Source organism: Cryptomeria japonica, chromosome 8 (genome assembly GCF_030272615.1).
Source record: "Cryptomeria japonica chromosome 8, Sugi_1.0, whole genome shotgun sequence".
NCBI classification, from domain to species: Eukaryota; Viridiplantae; Streptophyta; class Pinopsida; order Cupressales; family Cupressaceae; genus Cryptomeria; species Cryptomeria japonica.
The window spans coordinates 447,534,082-447,549,630 of record NC_081412.1 but is presented as its reverse complement, the minus strand read 5'-3'; positions in this window follow the sequence as shown (position 1 = coordinate 447,549,630).

The following is a 15,549-nucleotide window of genomic DNA, read 5'->3' as shown; positions in this document are numbered from 1 at the left end:
TGTATTGTAAAGACTCTTATATGTATGAGGTCTTGTAGGTTATTTTGTAAGTATGTATGGTATGTAAGCGAAGAAAGGTTTATGGTAGAGTTTAAACCGGTACTGAATCCAGCATTGCAGATGCTATTTTGAGCAGTATATTGTCATTGGATTTAATCATCCAATTTTGTAGTCAGTGTGACTCCTTTTTGTGATTGAGCAGTGATCTCTAGGTTTTTGGCCTTCCTACATGTGCATGCCCCTATTGTATCAGTAATATTTATTCATATTGGTCAGTGAGTAAATATTGTGGGTCACAAATCCCACTGAGGTTTTTCCCCTACCGGGTTTCCTCACCAAAATATCTTGTGTTATGGTGTGCATTGATGTTGTCTCTCTTATTTCTCTTTATTGCTTTATTGCTTATTTACCAGTACATTAATTTGGGTTATAAAGTTGCAAACAAGTTTAAATATTTCATCCACTGGTTAGACACCGATTCACCCCCCCCCTCTCAGTGTCTTTGGGATTGATCAAGTATCTAACAATTGGTATCAGAGCCTAGTCCTCTATTTGCAAAAGCCTAACAACTTTAGGAAGATTCTAAAACTGGTACTGATGGAAAGTTTGAGACAAAAATTGGAAGGAGCTCTTGAAGATTTTGGTGCAGAAAAATTGAAGAATATCAAACTGGAAGATGAACTCAGAACTACTCAGGAATTTATCAAAGCGCTTCAAGATAACCTGGTTATAGAAAAGAATAAGAGAAAAGAATTACATGTGCAATTGCAAAATCAATATGATGAAGAAAAATAAACTCTTAGGGATATTGCAGACAAATTGAGACAAGAGAACAGTAACATGAAGAATGAAATGCAAGATTTAACCATGAGACTATGCAAAGATATTGAAGAAAGGAAGAGGAATGAAGAAGATTTGGCCATAAGACTTAATGAAAGATCGGATGAATCTCAAAGGCTTAGTTATAAAAATGATATGCTTAAAAATGATTTGATCCACATGCAACATGACAAAGATGAACTTTTGAGACAGGTTAGAACTTTAGAAAGTGAGTTGATCACTGCAAATGAATACAAGGACAAATTCAAGAAAAGTTCTAGATAATCTTGATGATATGTTGAAAAGTCAGAAACCTGATGGAGCAACAATTGGACTTGGATTTGAACATGGAGAAAGCTCCGGGACTGCAAACAATCATGATCACAACAAACTGATAAGGCAACCTAATGTTTATAAATTTAATGGGAAATGTTTTGGTCATAGAGAAAATCAGTGCAAATTTAGAAATAATCAGAATACAAACTTACCCAATGGTCAATGTTCCAAATGCAATAAAAATGGTCATAACTTAGACAATTGTAGAATGAATGTGAGATGCTATGGTTGTGGTAGATTTGGACATTTATCTAATCAATGCAGAACTCAAACTAGTCAAGGTTATGGAAAGGCTATTAAGAGAAAGAATGTAACTTATTATGCATGTAACAAGATTGGGCATATTGCAAAATTTTGTAGAAGCAAGACTGTACCGGTGAACAACAAAGGATCCAATAACAAAGGCAAAGAAAAGGTGACTGAAATCAAGAAAGAATTTTCTAAACAATGGATTAGAAAGAGAGATCAGAGTACTAGTGAATCTATCGCTGCATCGGCAAAACAGGGTAGTCCTGCACCGATAGGAGGTACTTCATCTAACTAAGGGGTAAGGCAACAAATTGAAAATCATGTATTTTACCCTCGGTTGATGGTAATAAGTTATATTTCTTCTTTACCGACAGACATGTTAATTTTTCACTTAACCGGAAGCATTTAATGTGGTTGTTGGTGAACCTTTTGGCTATAAAGGCATTGTAACCTCTCATTTTGAATCACAAAGCATTCAAATTTACAAAGAGTGCGAAGAGAGTGAAGGCATTCAAGAGGCGAAGCAGCTAAGACATTTTCAAGGTATTTCAGAGGATTTCACTTGCAGAAAAGGTATTTATTTTAGTATCAGGGCTACTTCATCTTCTGTTCCCGAATTCATTGCAAACCCTATTGTGGTAGAGAATGTTAAGCATCCTCGACCCATTTTTAAGATCATTCCTGAGATTGCTAATCAAGATGATTCTATTGGTGCTTTTTCTAAAATTCTGAAGGGAGTTGCTTTTGTTGAAGATCCGCAAATATATATTCATTGCAACATAGAGAATTTAGGGTTTGATGATTTGAAAAACATATACCAAGATTTTATAGCTGACAAACAAGGTTTAATCAAGCCAAAGCATAAGATTGTTGAGGATTTAGGATTTGTTGATATCTTGAACATTCCTGAATTTCCAGATGAGATAGTTTGACTTGTACTTAGCAAGGTTCATGTTGAATTTATGTGGTTAGATTCTATTTTCAAAATTACTAAGGAGGAAATCAAGGCGGTCACCGGTTTACCCTCTACCGGTACTAGGCCTGGCAAGAAGAGGAAAATCCCAAACAAGGTGGTTATGAATCTAACCGACACCACATCTGATAGCAGATCTCTTAGGGTTAATGATATCACTGATGAGAATGTGAAATATGTGAATATGGTGATTGGCTACAGAGTTGCTTGTACAAATAAGTTAAATTATGTTTCTAGTTTGTGTATACATAGTGCATATGAAATGGTGAAGAATAGTGCAAAGATTGACGTTTTTGAATGGCTAAAGGATGAACTGATAGACAATTTGAATAAGATCAAGGGTGATAAGAAAGGAACCTTTAGATTTGGTAACTTACTTGTATACTTAATTCTTTATTTCATAAAGGAGATCCTCGGCATTGGTCACAAGGATTTTGCTTATGACATCCTTGTTGGAAGATAGATTATAGAAGCAATTACCGGCATAGGTGTTGATGGTGAAAAGTTGATAAAAGATTATTTCAAGAACTTTCAAACTAAGATAAAGGCAAGGGAAAGGATTCCTCAAAGTATTATGTAAAAAGATGACAAACAAATATGTTTTGTAATAAAGAGAGATGAGAAATGGATGGAGGTTGTTACTCCTCAAACCATTTGGATAACAAAGATGGGTTATGAAGTAGATTTGAACATTCTTGAGTCTTATGCAAAGATACTTCTTGATGCACCAAGGGAGCCAACTAAGAAGATATTTGGCACAACTAAAACAATTGAGAGTGATGTATCCATGATGAAGGAGAGGAAGAAAAGAGACAAATTCATGAGAGATGCTTCTAAAGTAGTTAAAGAGGTAACAGAAGGTCTAATGAATATCAGTGGTATTGTTGTTGAAGTAGAAAGACAATCAGAACAGCAACCAGTAGCTCATGTTTCCCCGGTTGTTACTTCTTCTGAGATAGAAAGTGATAAAGTAGCATAATTTAAAAGAGTTGAAAGGAAGAAAAGAAAACCTTCATTGGCACCTACTCCATCTCCAAAGAAGTCAAGGACACTAAGGAAGAAATAACAAGCTAGGAGAGAGCCCAGCATTCAGAAAAAGAAACTTACACCAAAGAAACTGACACCTAAGGTATCAGATATTCTATCCCCGGAAGAACTTATAAATGAAATTACCCAGGATGGAAATCTCAGCAATGCCAACAAATGTTATCATACTTTCAAGGATTCTAACAAGGAAACAATTGAGGAAATTGGCATTCTACATCTTGATATTTACAAGAATGTTTTAATTGAGGTTGTTGATGATTTTCCTACTGATCTTTATCTGAGACTTGAGGCAAAAAGAATGTCTATAATGGAATTAGATAAGAAATTAAGGTTGAAGCATTGTTGGCGGTTCACCCTGTCAATTCCTGACAGAAGATTGATGAATTGATTGCAGAAGCCAAGCGGTCAATTTTTGCTAGTGGTCACTGGAAAGTTAGCTTAATGGTTGGCAGAGTTAAAGAAATTTCTGATGAAATGGCTGACAAATGGGATATATTCTTTGTAGAAAAAGAGAAGAAGAGAAGGATAGACAGAAAATAGACAAATCTTTCACCAAAGTATATCAGAAAAGTGATAAGGGTAAGAACAAAGTTAGTGGTATTCCTAACTTCACCATCAAGGATAATCTACCTTCACTGGTTGATGACACACCACTGGTAGTGACAGAGAAACAAGATGAGAAACAAGCAGAGGAATGGGTTAAAGAACAAGTTGAGGCATAGATTGAACATGAGGAAGAGAAAACAGAGGAAGTGAACACTGAGAATATTGATCCAGAGTCAAACATTATTTTCACCATGAATGTGGACACTCAGGATATTAATGTAATTATAGATAAATCTTCTGAGAATGTTGAAGAAAAGAAAATTGAAGCCACAAATATTGAGATCTCTAAGCCACTGGTCAATATTGTTGATTCTCAGAATATTATGGAAACAGTAGAAGTTAAGAAAATAGATACCATCCATGATGCTACTTTTCCTAACATTGAGAAATTGGTAGAAGCACAAGCAGAAGCAGAGGTAAAAGCACAAACTAAACATATAAATGTTGACACTTAGCAAAAGGTAGAGAACCGATAGAGAAAGAACTTGAACAGAGTATAGTTGAACCAATAGTCAACAAGATAGAAAGTAAGGATGACAGTAAGATTGTAAACACATTTGACACACAGAGTGATAAAAAGGAAGAAAAAATGAATAAATATGAGGTCAATGATGGAAATAACAAAGAAGTGGTTAAGGCAATTGGACAAGTATCTGAAGAAAAGAAAGTTATTACCGAGCCTAGCCCTTCCACCATGGACTTCAGACCTACAAATGTGACAGATGTTTTATTAGATTCTATCAAGAAGATCACTGAATGTAATGCCTTGGTATTTAAGGCTATTGATGACACCTTACCTATTTTACAACAGATAGCACTGACATGTAAGGTAGATAATATTGTGGGCTCTATTGGTAAGTTAGACACATTGTCTAAATTCATTTCATCTAATATTCAGTCGATTGATAAGATTAATGAGGAGACAATTAGAGAAAGGATAAATAAGGAGGAGACAAATTTCTTTAATAAATCTATTGAGGACTGTACAAGAAAGTTAGATTCCTTAATACCGGCACTAAATTCAACAATTTTGGAGTTTAAGGAACTGTATAGAGATGTTTGCAAGTCACACCATTTGACTACTGATATTGATGAACAGATTAAACAGATACAAAAGCAAATTGATGATGTAGCAGATAACCTGATTGGTTCTTCTAAACTCACTTCCGTTTTAGATCAAGAAATGGTTGTATATGAGGAGAAAATAGAAAAACTTGAAAAGGAGAAAGCTCGATTAAGGTTAAAAGCCTGGGAGCTAAAGAACAAAATTGATCCTAGATTGGACATTCTGTGGACACACCAAAATGGACTATCTAAGGCTACTATTCTAGGAGGAAGAACACCGGAGGAACAAATGCATCATCTAACTAGCATGATCTGATAGATAGAGGATATCATTTCAGATAGTTCTAAATTTTTGCAAGGACTTAATCTAATTGTAGAAGATATCTTTCAGATTGTACATAAAAGGTTACAAGCAATGACATAGAATTTTGAATTTTTTATTCTTTTTTGACAACCTTTTTCATTGATGTCAAAGGGGGAGTGATAGAGATACTAAAGGAGATCATTTTCTCAAGGGGAGCACTTTTGGTTTTTAATTTTTCTCATGAGTGTTGCCATCAATGCCAAAGGGGGAGATTGTTGGCATTACACACTCAAATGAGAATGGTTGATGTTGTCATTGATGGAAACCAACTAGTAATAGGGTTCTATAGGATTTTATTGATTATACCAGCAACAAACTTTGCATACCAGCACTGGAAGCTACACAAAGTTCATTCACATCGGCATCCAGTTTACACCAACAATGAATCATACTGGCACTCAAGTTGACATAAGATAAAGTTTTGTTTATGTGAATTATATTGTAATGTAATTAATTATTTGTAGCCGACATGATGTATTGTAAAGACTCATATATGTATGAGATCTTGTAGGTTATTTTGTAAGTATGTATGGTATGTAAGTGAAGAAAGGTTTATGGTAGAGGTATTTGACAAAGCTTAAACTGATATTGAATCCAGCATTGCAGATGCTATTTTGAGCAGTACATTGTCATTGTATTTAATCATCCAATTTTGTAGTCAGTGTGACTCCTTTTTGTGATTGAGCAGTGAGCTCTAGGCTATTGGCCTTCCTGCATGTGTAGGCCCCTATTGTATCAGTAATATTTATTCATATTGGCCAGTCATTAAATATTGTGGGTCACAAATCCCACCGAGGTTTTTCCCCTACCGGGTTTCCTCGCTAAAATATCTTGTGTTATGGTGTGCATTGATGTTGTCTCTCTTATTTCTCTTTATTGCTTTATTGCTTGTTTATCGGTACATTAATTTGGGTTATAAAGGTGCAAACAAGTTTAAATATTTCATCCACTGGTTAGACATTGATTCACCCCCCCCCCCCTCTTAGTGTCTTTAGGACTGATCAAGTATCTAACATAAACCGCATTAGCTCACCTGGAATACAAAGGCTAAACCAACTCATCCAATCAAACTGCAACACTGGAATACATAGAAAACTTTCCAACAATCTCTTCATCCACAATATCCACATATATCACATATGTTGACATCAATGACAACATATCATCCAATATCCAATAGAATGATCCTCCAATCCATAATCCTATTCCTCCAATTCATAATCCTAGTCCTCCAAACCATAATCCTAATCTTTCATATAATCCTAATACCCCACATGATCCTAATCCTCCTCTTAATCCTCCAATCCATGATCCCAATTTTATACCAAATCTCAAACCTTAACATAATCCTTATCCTCTAGCATCCACATCATTCCCATCCTTCACATCTATCATGGATACTATTATTTAAGAACTATTAAAAGGGAGACTAAATCCTGACCCCTAAAAAAAGTTGTGCAATCTACCCAATTCATGCATTCACCTAAATCCTCTCCAAATCAAGACAAACCTCAATCCCCTAACCTTCATTAGTCTCCCATTTATCCATCCATCCAAGTTAAAGAATTATTATTCTCCATCACACCTCCCCACAATCCCCCCCATGTCAAGACCTTGTTCTAAAGCAAGCTATCATAGATTCCACTCCATCTCATGATACCTCTTCATATCAAGCTCCAAATATCCCCTCCACTCCATCTCAAGATCCAACTATCCCTCCTAATCCCCCTTATAACCCCATTCCTAATTATAATAAAAAACATCCCTTCATCCAATGAACCCATTCTTAATCAATACCAAGAAATCTCCCACACTACCCCTCATGGTCCCCTCCCAAGTCAAGATAAAATTATTCCTTCATCTCCATGTCATGATCCCAATCCATTTTAAGATCCTAATATTCCTTCTAATCCCCCACATGATCTTGAACCTCCACAAGATCCCATCACCTCTATCTGAGATATTCATAAATCCCATACCTATCATCTTAGTTCCTCCACCTTCATACATTATGGTTTCCTTCAAGAACTTATAATTCCTCCCACCTCCCATCCCCTTCAAAATGTACTTACATCATGCTTCCAAAATAATAAGTATCCTCTTGGTAAAAATATTTGTGAAAAAATGCATTATCAAGGCAAAGGATTAGACCTCCATTAAAAAGGCCTATTGGAATCCCTTCAAGTCAAATAAAATCTATTAATTTGGCCTTGACTACCAAGATCATGCTCAAGACATTGGTACTCCTTACAAAACTTCCAAATCTAAAATTCATCCATCTAAATAAAAACCCCACCATCCCCCATCTTCCACATCCATTTTAGGCCCTTATGCCCAAAATTAAATTCCTTCCTCATTCACATATATTTCTAGTCCTTATGTTCCAAAATTAAACCCTTCATCCCTTAAATCCATTTTGGATCCTCACATCCATCCATCCACTACCTCCATCAACCTTATCTCAAAGTCTACCATACCATCACCTCAAACACTTAAGCAATATCAACAAAAGCATACATCCTTGAATTCCTTCTCATATTCCTTCATCATCCAATCCATTAAATTTATAGGTCATCCATCCTCATGCACCCATACCATTTCTCTTGGAAGCAATTTGGATGCCAAAGATACAATGCATCAAGAAAAAAATCCACAAAAATCTAAGGATCAACATGTCCCATCATTAATACATGCTAAAGAAAATAAAAATCCAATCCAAAAGCAAGAGAAATCCAAAAGGCCACAAACTCCCATAGAGAAAAAATTAAAAAATCATGTGGATTCCCAAACTACTCCTGGAAGCAATACATCTCAAAGAGAAATCTAAATTGGCAATTCACAAGCTTCCTCCATTCATAAACTCTCTAATCCCCCATCTAAAAGAAGTCTATCCACAAGTCATAATCAAATTCATAATCCTCTAATCCTCCTCTAATCCACAAGTCTATCCAAAATCCCCATTTATTTATCCACAAGTCCTCCAACACTCCATCTCTTATCCAAAATCCACTCTCCATAATTCCATCATTTTAATCTAGTCATTTACGTAAATCTTTATCCTCTTCTATCCATCTGTTACTATTTATTAAGTTGTCATTAGTTTTATGTCCAAAGTCATTCTATATACTCTAGTTGGTTATTACTACTAAAATATTCAGTCGGTAAGCACAGAGCAGTCAGTTACAGAAGTTACAAGTCACAAAGTTTAGTATACACCGAGTTGTCTACCGAGTAACGTTCTATTACTACTGAGCAGAAAATATGGTATATCGAGTTAATACACACCGAGTGAAATGTGTTACCAGATTCATTTAACCTAGACACATATGGGAAACATGTTACAAAGATCGAGGAACAAGAAACCGTTAACACATTGGAAATTACACTTATAGATTTTACATGATTTTGAGGATATTTATCCAATGAAATAATTTTGTATGGCTATTCATTTAATGAATCATGTTTGTAAGATTGAAGCATGAACAAGATCACCGTTACAAGAGATCTATTTATACGGCATGAATTGAGGATCAAATATATGTGTGTGAAGAAAGACATATGTGAAAAGCAAAATCATGGGAAAGCACTGAGTGTTATGACTGTTACGATTGACAAAGATACACAGAGGTCACTAAGAAGGATTTCAGAGAACAGTCAAGGAACAGAGTAAACAAAAAGGTTTACCGAGTTAATTTATGGTTTACCGAGGTATGCTATAAGCAAGGTAATTTCATTTTGAGCACATAGAATCTACTATAACATTTTAGATGTGAAGGTGCAGATATTTTGTAAGATTTTGATTGTAATATTTTGAGTTGTAATAGAAACCTTTAATAGGGTAAAAGACTCTAACAAAGTCTATAAATTGTAAAGCCTTTAACCAGGTGCAACATTTAGAATAAGTGTTGTAAAATCCTTTAGCAAGGTAGATCTAAAGATCTTGATACTCCTAACAGGGTAAGCTATCAGAAATAGCTAAACATGTAGCTCTAACCGAGCAACCTTTATTATTGCAGTAGTGAAGTTGTGGGTGCCATCCCCACTGCATTTTTTCTCTCTAACAAAGAGTTTCTACGTAACCAAAATATATGTGTTATGGAGTGAATCATGTATGATTGTTATTTATTTGTTTTAGCATTATATTATGTTACAACAATTTATGGTTTATGCTTAACAGTAAAGTTATTGTTGAAGAAAAGATTTGAAGTACTGATTCACCCCTCCCCTCTCAGTACATTAGCTTTCCATATTGGGCCTAACAATTGGTATCAGAGCTTTAATCTTGGAAAAGGGTTTAACTGCCTAAAGAGAAAGATCTTATCAATGGAAGGCTACAAACAATCTCAGAGAATTGTGAATCTTCAAAATGAATTGGATCATGCTAATCAAGTGATTGCAGACATGCAGAAACAAATGCAAAAATCTCTAAAAGTTAGAAGAAGATTGTCTGATGATTTGTAGGACTCTCAAGAGCTGGTGGAACAAATTGAGACATCATCTAAGAACAGTTTACTTGAAGAGACTGAAGAAATGATTGGAGCATTGAAAGAAAAGAACAAAGCACTGACTGATCAGCTAAAAGCAATGAAAAGAGAACATGAACATTTTAGCACATAGATGACTGAAAATCTTGATGCATTGAGGACAGTCGAGGATAACATAAGAGATACAGAAAGAGAAAAACAATAGCTTGAAGTATTAGTGTCTGAAAAGAATGATGAAATCACAAGGATGACTGAAATTCAACAAAATCTATCTGATCAATTGGGTTATGCACATCATGAAGCAAATCTGAAAGAAAATAAGAATCAAGTATTGAAACTTGAAATATCAAGATTGACCGATGAACTTGAAACAGAGAAGAAATCCAAAGAAACACTGAAGAAAAGTTATGAAGCATCAAGGATGTTGGATGAAAAACTAACTACAAGAAGACCCAACAAAGATGCAGGACTCAGTTACAAAGGAAAGAAATCCATCGAGAAAGGGATCAACACCACCGTGAGAGGAGAATCATCAAAACAAGTTGTAAACAAGAAGAACATCAAAGGAAAGAAGCCTATTTGCAACTACTGTGGAAAACAAGGACATACTACCAACATGTGCCAAATCAGAAAAGGTAAGCAACCGAATGTCACTAGGTCCAATGGTTATTGTTACAATTGCAATAAATATGGTCACACATCTAACCAATGTAGGACAAAGTCTAATAGCAATTATCAGAAGGCAAAATTCAAAGGGTTTTGTAAAATCTGCAATAGATATGGACACAATACCGAGAAGTGTTGGTTTAAGTAGAAGAACTATATGTGGTCTACACACCGAGCAAATACTAGAGGCTACCGAACTCACATGGATCTTAATCGACAGTATACTGCAGTACCATGGGATTAGAATACAAGGATATGGTGTGAATGTTGTGGAAGATATGGACATATAAGGTTTGGAGTGAACAACCGAAGATCATGGAGAAATCCTAGTATGGCATGTTTTCATTATCACAAAGTTGGACACTTGGCTAGAGATTGCAGAGATCAACCTAGAGGAGATATTGAAGAAATAAAAAGCAAATTCCAGATGATTTAGAAAAAGAAGGAAATTGTGTCAAATGAAGAAAGCACCTTACCTACCGAGTTAGGTGCATCTATTCCAAATTAATCGGTAAATGTATGAAGGGACTACATTCTCTCAAGGTTAAATCTTAATAGTTCCTATTTTATCATGTACTTAATTCAAAATCTACATAGCTAAGATGCATTAGCAAGTTTGAAATTTTATCAAGTCTTTTCGAGCACTAGTCAAGTCGGTAAATGTAGAAAGCCTGTCAAGTCGGTAAATGCAGGAAGTCTGGCTACTTGATAAAAGCATAAAAAGGAAGGTAAATCGGTTTAGTGGAACCAAGTGCATTTAATGTTTTCTGACCTAACTACATGGAGCCTGATAAGGTAAAATGTGTACTTAAAGCTTTTGCATGATCATTTTACACTTACCAAGTTTTCAAAAAGCAGAGCGAAGCGATTCAAAGCTGATCAAATCTCTTCCAAAGCAAAATTCAAGGTATTTATATCAATCACAACGCATTGTCAAGCAAGTTAACCGATCGTATCAGTTGTGAATATCTATTTTATATTTACTAAGTGGAAAGCGTTTGCTGGTTAAAAGTTTTCAAACCCTAAGGCTCTTTCGTTAGTGATTATCCAAAGTTTGAAATGGCTCCTAAGATTCAGAAACCCGTTGTTGTTGAGAACATTGAGAAGCCCTCACTAAAATACTCACTACCTCCCAAAGTAGCATCTAAACCAGATGATAAAACTGCATTTTCACTCATTCTGGATAGGGTTTTATTAGTTGAGGATGTCAGATTCTTCACTAAGTGTCATGTTGAGGAACTAGGTCACACAGAGATCAAGGACACATATGATGAATTGTGTACCGATGGAAAACTCGATAGCAAGTTTGAACATATTAAAGTCAAGGGATTGACTGAAGCCCTAACCTACCTGCGAGTCTTCAAACCCCAATGGGTTAAATTTGTTTTGAGAAGAGTTCATGATGACTTTATGTGGTTAGAGGAGCAACCATTCAAAATCACCAAGGAAATCATCCACTTGATCACCGGTTACCCTATTTTTGACCATGCCCGAGCTCAGAAAATGATTTCACGGAAGGAATTGATCACTTTAACCGGAGTTGAATCTAATTGCAGAGGTCTAAAACTGAACAATGTCACAGATGCAGAGCTAAAGTTTGCAATTAGAGTCATAGGTTATTGTTTCTTTCAATCGGCAAGGGAAAACAGTGTAACCTGTGCTACTATTGACTTAGCCTATAAAATTGTGAAGAAAGGTATTAAGATTGATCTATGCGAAGTGTTGTTCAAAAATTTGTTTGAAAATCTCAACACCATAAGGAAGCCGAAGAAGAACAACTTGGCAAACACATTGAAGTTTGGATCACTTTTGGTATGCATGTTTTTCTATTTTAAGAAATTATTTCCATCAGTCGGTAATGTAGTTTGGAAGCTACACCGACCAATCACCCATCAAATCAATGACTTCATCAAACAACTAGGTGACAACTTCAATGAGATTATGGATGATTATTTTAGCAAGTTTCGGGAAAAGATGCATAACAGGCACAGGATACCACCCCAGTTAGTGGAAAAATATAAGGACAATATATGTTTTGAAGTGGACACCGACTAATGCTATGTCAATGTGGTAGAACCGAGAACTCAATCTTTGTCACCTATGGGTTATGAGATTGATTTTGACATTACACAGTAGCAGATAGATGCCTTTCTTGCACTGCCAAGGCATGCTACCGAGATCAAATATGGTACATATGAAGAAGTTAAATAAAAAGTCAAAATGAGCATTGTAGTACCAAAGGCTACAAGGAAAGCAACCAAAATGATCAAAGTATTAATAGAGAAATTTGGAGAAGGTTCTTCCTCCACTCCTATCAAGAGCGATCAAGTCATCACTAAGGAGGAATCTGAAGCCCAAGAAGCAGCAATTACATTTAGCATCGACTTGCCAAAAGGCAAAATTTTGAAAAGGAAGAAACAAGATACATCACAGGTATCACCTACTCCTCCAGTGAAGCACCCCAAGAAGAGATCATTTGCAGTATCACCGAGTAAGAAGCAGAAAAATGTTGCAATGTCTAAGGTAACAAAAACTTATAAGAAGTCTACTCGAAGACTCATTTTAAATAAAGAGTCAAGTGACACTGAATCTGAAGACAAAAAAAAATTTCAGATTGTCAAAAGCAAAAAGGAAGATGTACATAGTGTAGATAATTTTTGTGCCAATTTGAAAAAAATATGGTGGATTTGGGTCATTTAGGTATGTCAAATATGACTCTCGGACAGAAGAAGAAAAGAGGCAAATAGAAGAGTCAATTGTATGTACACTTCTTAAATTCCGATTAGTCACATTGGAAGTAACTAATTCTCTTCCAAAAGCATTGTACTTACACATTGATAATAGGTGGAAATATGCTATAGACTCGGAAAAGAAGATGAGAGAAAGAAGTCTGGTACATCTCTTTCTAGACATGTCGGTAGATGAGATAAGTGAACATCTGAAAAACTACCAGACAAACTTCCTAGTCAAGCAAAGAGCCTTGAAACTAATGAATGGCCTTTATCTTGAAGTAGAGAAAGAGACAAAAGAAAAATGGCAAGAAATTTTTTGAATCAAGAGTGTTGATGAGCAAAGTGAAGTTGAAATAGTTGATATCACCAAGCAAGATCCCGCTGAAACTATACAACCTGATGAGGATGTCATGGATACTGAGGTACAGGAACAAGAAATGATAGAAGGGAATGCTTATGCCAAACTGGTATCAAGTGAGTCAGTTTTGGAACAAGTCAAGTCCTATCCTCCGGTAAGTCAACATGTTTCAACCGAGACACCTCGGGATATTGAACAAGGAAAAGAGGGTCACCAATCTACAGAAGGAGAAGCTACTTCTTAGGCCACCGGGGAACAGATTTCTCAAGCCCCTTCAAGTACTGACAATGTTACAACTAGGACCCTGAGAAAGGATTCACTGAAGGCTACATCTGAGGCTAAAGAAATTGACAAAAGTAATGCCTCTACCGAGCAACCTACCGAGGGTGAACCAGCCTCCCAAGCCATTGTATTAGTTCAACCGGTGAAAGCCTCCTCCTCTAAAGAAAAGAAAATGAAAAAGCATAGTTTCAAGTTAGATTTGTCAAAACCAATTGTGTTGCTGAATGTAGACATATCTAAATTAAAAGGGCAAGCACTTATTGAATTCGGTGAACAATGCAAAGCCAAAGTCGAACAAGAGAAACAAATGGCTATACAAAAGAAAAAATAGAGTACTTCAGAAGGTCAAAGCACTATTAACTAAAATGCTACCTGAAGCTATAGTGACAAAAGATGCAGCCATCCATATTCAACTGGATGAACTCCTCAATAAGATCGAGACATCTGGAGTAGACGCATCTGAATACCTGGGCAAATTGAAGGACAAAGAGCTCACTACAAAAATGATTGAGGAGGTACAGAAAGCCATTGCTATTGGTAAAGTAAAACTTGTCAAATTTATTGTTGAGTTGTCCCCTCAACTCAAGCACATTCTTTATTTATTTCAGAAACTCTGTACATTTTCTTTATTCATTAAAGATATCAAGAATAAAACAGAAGTGATTGAGAAAGAGATCACTGATCTCTCCAATAAATTTACCACTGAGCCAAATTCTATTCAGAATTTCTATACCCAGTTACAAACGCTCATGGCTCAACAATTGGAACTTAGGAATGAAGAGCACAAAATAAGGATGGACATTATGACTCTTCAAACCTTATTCATTCCACACTTGTCCTCCATCCAAGAACAAATCAACAAGGCTACCTCCTTATCCACTCAGCCAGAGGGAAGCACTTTAGATGGTCTGATTTCACTGTTAGCTGATATTATAGCTCAGAATTCACTCATGGATAGTGTCAAGGATGCACTCTCTGCCACTCTCACCGATGCAAGAACAAAGTATAAAGCCATTTTTGACCAATTGCCTCCACCGAATGGTAACTAGTTTTGATTTTTGTTAAAAAGGGGGAGTATAGTGTATACAAGAGGAGTATACCGAGCAAATCAACATATTTGAGTATACAGATAATTTTGATAGGGGGAGCAGTGATCACCGAGTAGTGAACCGAGCAGTGAATACAGAATATTGATCACGACGCATGCATAATTAGAGTTATGTATAGTATATTGATAAGGGGAGTATATCTGAGTATACTATTTTATTGACAACTGTATATACTGTCAGTTTAGTCAAATTTTGTAAGTATATAGATATTTTGAGTTATGACTTTGAAAGAAGTTTTGTCAAATATTTCAAAACTAATGTCAAAAAGGGAGATTGTTACTATTTACTAAGTTGTAATTAGTTTTATGTCCAAAGTCATTCTATATACTCTAGTCGGTTATTACTACCGAAATATTCAGTCGGTAAGCATAGAGCAGACGTTACAAAAGTTACAAGTCACAAAGTTTAGTATACACCGAACTGTCTACTGAGTAACATTTTATGACTACCGAGCAGCAA